Source organism: Chrysochloris asiatica, unplaced genomic scaffold (assembly GCF_000296735.1).
Source record: "Chrysochloris asiatica unplaced genomic scaffold, ChrAsi1.0 scaffold00166, whole genome shotgun sequence".
Lineage (NCBI taxonomy): Eukaryota > Metazoa > Chordata > Mammalia > Afrosoricida > Chrysochloridae > Chrysochloris > Chrysochloris asiatica.
This window is the reverse complement of record NW_006408684.1, coordinates 2,286,951-2,292,399: the sequence shown is the minus strand read 5'-3', so window position 1 is coordinate 2,292,399 and position 5,449 is coordinate 2,286,951. Positions and strand designations below refer to the sequence as shown.

Here is a 5,449-nt window from a genome sequence, read left to right as displayed (position 1 = left end):
ATATTCTCCTTCTCATCCCATATGCCAGGAGTAGGGAATGTCAGCCTGTGGGCTGTATTTTTGTTGTTATTGTTAGGTGCCATCAAGTCGGTACTGACTCATAGCAACCTTATGCACACAGAACACACTTGAGCTCACTGAAGCTGCCACTTTGTCAATTCATCTCATTGGGGGTCTTCCTGTTCTTCTCTGACCCTCCACCTTACCAAACATGATATCCTTCTCCAGTGACTAGTCCCTCTTGACAATATGTCTGAAGTACGAGAGACGAAGTTTGGCCATTCTGGCCTCCAAGGGGCACTCTGGCTGCACTTGTTGCAACACAGATCTGTTGGTTCTTTTGGCAGCCCATGGCACTTTGAATATTCTCCTCCAACACCATAACTCAAATGTATCAATTCTTCTATGGTCTTCTTCATTCAATGACCAGCTTTCGCATGCATATGAGGTTACTGAAAATACCATGGCTTGGGTCAGGCGCACGTTAGTCCTCAAGTTGACATTTTTGCTCTTCAACATTTTAAAAAGGTCTGTGCAGCAGATTCAGTCTGGCCCTATCAAGGCAACTTCAGTTCCAGCCATCACATTGCTGTTGTTGTTAACTGCTGTCAACTTGATCTGACTCATAGCAACCCTGTATAGGATTTCCAAGGAGTAGCTGGTGGGTTTGAGCAGCTGACCTTGTGGTTTGCAGTCCAATGCTAATCCTACAGCACCACACCAGGAGTCTACCATCACATTGTTGTTGTTGTGAAGTGCTGTCAAGTTGGTCCCGATCCATAGTGACTCTGTATAGGGTTTCCAAGGAGCAGCTGGTGAGCTTGAACTGCCGACCTTGCAGTTCAAATGGCTTTGCAGTCTGGCACACCAACCCACAGTGCCACACCATCACATTGTTGTTGTTGTTATGTGCCATCGAGTCGGTTCCACCATCACATTAGGAGTGGGTTAATTAAATGCTTAACCAAATATAGCAGGCTAATTTTTTTTTTTTTTTTTTTTTTTTTTTTTTTTTTAGCATGAATTTGAAGTTTATTTGATTCTTGCTCCAGAAAGGCACAATGAGTTTGACAAAACTCTTACATAGCTATTGATCAGAAACCAGCCTAATGTCATGTCTCGTGTAACTACGGTGAGTGCCTGTGCACACAGCTCATAGCAGCTTTCACAGAGTGTTATGTGGGAGGAAAGATGGACATCACAGAACCAAGGTCATCATGACCATGAGCAGAGGGGAGACTGACTGATGTGTGTGGCAACACCCACTCAAACCTCTACAATCCAACAGGTCCCTTGTGCTCAGGTGGTCTGGATCTGCAGGGGTGGGCAGGAGGCCCTCAGCCCAGGCAGGACTGTCTGCTACAGACAGTGCACGTTGCAGTCAGGACTAGGTAAGTCTGCCAAGCTGCCTCTGCCATGCCACACAGTGGCTAGGCAGGCTCACGTGCCCCAGGTGAACAGAGACTCAGGGTTACCAACATGGAAGGCTTGGGGCTTTAGGACTTCTCAGATCTGTGCTCATCAAACTGGACCACAGCCCATGAGTGAATCAGGAGTTACAACCAGTATGGTGTTAGAAAATAGTATAACACGTACGGAGGGAATGTAGTTCTCTCCTGAAACTCTGGCTTCCATGATGTGTGCTTGTGCATGAACTAAATCATGCTGCAGAATGTCTGCCTTACTGTGAGTTCACTGTTGGAAAGCCTCCAGTGTCCTGGCTGTTTCCTCCAGTGTTCAGAAAAATGACTCGCACTCCTTGTGGAGACATGTGTAACAGGTTTACGGGCCATTTTATGGCATTTCTCAGAGACCCTCCTTGAACATGAGGAAGCAGGAGGAAACCCCCATCCTGACAAACCTCGTTGGAATAATGTCACCCTGTACTGTATGTGGAAAAAAGTGGTGGCCGTGTTCTAGGGGCGGATGGGCACATCTATTGGGGGGACCTGCCCAGGAGGCATCAGTGGGGTCTGCTGCTGGACTTCAAGTAGGACCATTTGCCAGAGCTGAGCACCTCAGGATGCTCTCCAGGCTCAGACAAGGTCCTCTTGTTGCTCCGCCCGTTGACCACTCCACGTTGCCATTTGCAGATATCACCACTCAGAATGTCCTGGATGTGCTGCACGATCAGTTTGATGGCAACCATATTGTCAATGCCTCGAGGGATGATCACATCAGCATGCTTCTTTGTCGGCAGGCAGAACTCCTCAAAGGCTGGCTTCACGAAGGTGGTGTACTGTGTTAGGATCTGCTCCACTTCCCTCCCTCAGTGCACATCACAGAGAACTCTACCTGACAGCCTGACTTCAGAGTCAGTGTCCACTAAGAGACGGAGATGGAACATGTCTTGGATGTCCTGGCTGTAGAACACCAAAATGCCCTTGAAGAGAATCACATCTGCGGAGTTGACCACTGTTGTCTCCAGTAACCTTGAGTGGGTCACACAGTCATAGATGGGGACTTCAACAGTTTTGCCCTCCACAATGTTTTTCAGAGTCTTACGCATCAAGTCATTATCAAAAGCATCTGGGTGGTCAAAATTGTATTGTCCCTTCAAGGCCTTCGCCTTCTGTTAGGCCATTAGGACCTTATAGAAACGGTCTTGGCTCAAGATGAGCAGCTTCCTCTGCTGCTGATCCACTTTGCTCTGTCCCAGCAACTCCATGATCTTCTAAACATGGTCAACTTGCCACTCACAGTGCCTCTGCTCACCCTGATCAAGAAGGGCAGATGGTGAGGGCCATCAGTCTCCCGCACAGCGGCCACGCAGTCACCAGTTCCTCCAGTGGAAGCCAAGTCCGAATGCACTTCTTTGCATGGAGTTCTGTCTCACCAGCAGGCTAATTTTTAAGTTGATAATTTTATATGGCCTGAAAAATGACGCTTGGCAGAAAAAAGTCTCCCCACCCCTGTCATATAACAATGTCTTAGAGCCTACTATGTGGCACTGTGGACTAAAGCACTGGACTACAAGGTCGGTTTGAACCTCAAAGTCGGTGGTTCAAACTCACTAGCCACTCCTCAGAAACCCTATATATTGTCACTATGACTCTTAACTGACTTGACAGCATTTAATAACAACAACATGTGAAAGAATCCTTGCTAGTAACTGAGGTTCAGAAGATGATTAGAAAACAATGGGCCACATTCATGACAGCTACAAAATAAAAAGGAGATGAGACACAAATGTAAATAACTATCAAATGACACAGTATCTGACAACAACCAGAGAGGAAAGACAAGCATAGAGGTAGCTTTGTGGCTAAGGATATGGATAAATGAAATTATTTCTCTAACTCCTTTAGTGAGTGTCATTGCATAGTAAGTGTTCAATAAAACCAAAACGGCTATTTTGTAAATAGAACAAGAGGAAGCCATTCAATAGAATGAGAGGACATTGTCTGGTTTAAAATCAGAAAAAAACGTACCTCAGGTTGTGTTCTTTCACAACACTTACTTACTTGGTTTGTACGATGAACAAATAATCCAGAAGCTAGATTACATGAAGAACACCATAACAGGATTCGATGAAGACTCATTTGCAATATGCAGATGACACAATCTTGCTTGCTGAATGCAAAGAGCGCTTGAAGCACTTAATGATGAAAATCAAAAGCTACATCCTTCAGTATCAAAGGCACTTCAGCATAAAGAGAAAGAGATACCTCACAACTGGACCAATACACAGCAATGTGATAGGTGAAGAAAACACTGAAGTTACCAAGGCTTCATTTTACTTGGTTCCACAAGCAACTCTCATAGAAGCAGCAGTCAAGAAATCAAATGACAAATCTGCTGTGAAAGAGCTCTTTAATAAAGTGATTCAAAAATAAATAAATACATACATCATTTTGAAGGACTAAGGTACTGTGCCTGACCCAAACCACAGGATTTTCAATAGTTTCACATGCATGTAAAAGATGGATAATAAATTAGGAAAAATGAAGAAGAACCAATATATTGGAAATATGGTGTTGACAAAGAGTATTGAAAATAACATGATCTGCCAGAAAAATGAACAAGTTTGTCTTGGGAGAAGTATAACCAGAATGCTCCTTAGAAGCAAGATTGACAAGACCTTGTTTCACTTTGGACATGTTATCAGAAGGAACCAATGCCTGGAGAAGAATATCACGTTTAGTTAAGTAAAGGGTCAGTAAAAAATATAGGAAGACCCTAGAGAAGATGGATTGATACAGTAGCTTAAATAATACTCTCGGGCATATCATGATGGTGCATTACCAGATGGCGTTTTATTTGTTTTTTTGTTTTTTTTTTGTTTTTTTTTTCTATAATACTTAGGACACTATAAGTCAGAACTAACTTGACAGCACTTAATAACAAATTTTGTGGTGAAACATGGGAAACTCAGCTCAATACCTGCTACAGAGTCCTCTCCCACTGAAAGTAATGTAAGAATGAATCTGTCTAGTAGGATTGGGGGTCTTGACAGTCTTTTGATCTCAAAATATGACAAAACCAAAAGATATTTCATACAATATAGTGTCATCAGTCAACAACTCACCTTGTGAATTCTAGTGTTGCATCTTCATCCTGGCTAATTCTCTTAGGACACATCTTATCCTTTCACCTAGAATCTGAGAGGTTTTCATTCAGTCAACCTATATTGATATTTCAATGAGTGATGGATTCAAGAATCATAGAAGTCAGAATATTCTTTCTCTGCTTTTTCCTGTCTAGCTTAGAGGCAGGAAATGAGAGTTTTGAGTCTGAAGGCTAAACACCAGTTCTGTGTTCCTGAATGAAGTCAGGTGAAAAAGTCAAAGGTCTCAATCTCCAGCTCATAACAGGTTCTGAAAGGGGAAAGGAAAATAATTCAAGGGGAGGTGGGAGTGAGTGCTAAGGAAAATATGCAACAATATTAACACAAGAGAAATGAAAATGAAAAGAAGACCCACAAAATGAACTCAGGGCAGAAAATGTGGAACAAAGAAAATAACACCAAACACACACAAAAAAACACACAGCACAATTACAGCTATCAATTTATACCTATGGAACATTACAATGAATATAAATGAATTAAATACTCCAGTCAAAAGACAGAGAATAGCAGAATGGATAAGAAAATGCGATCCTTTAATATGCTGTCTACAAGAGACATGCCAAAAAGGTGGAGAAATCCTAAGTACCCATCAACAGAAGTACAGTTTAAACAAACTTTGGTCTATATACACAATGGTCTATGCAACACTGAAAAATAATGATGAACCTGCAAAATACCACAACATAGATAAACCTGGAGCACATTATGCTAAATAAAATTTGTCAATCACAAAACAACAAATAATTGTATTTGACCACTATTGTAAAAAGTTTAGAAAAGGTTTTCATGATAAAAGAAACAATCTATGATGATTCCTGGGGGAGTGGAGTGGGAAGGGAAAATTATCCACAGGATAGAGAGTAGACACATGTTAACATG

At 42.2% G+C, this 5,449-nt stretch overlaps 1 pseudogene; it reads right to left on the bottom strand.

Annotated features, from left to right (window-relative positions):
• Positions 1–1,963: 1,963 nt before the first annotated feature.
• On the bottom strand, positions 1,964–4,581 carry LOC102811564 (annotated as a pseudogene).
• Positions 4,582–5,449: the final 868 nt, after the last annotated feature.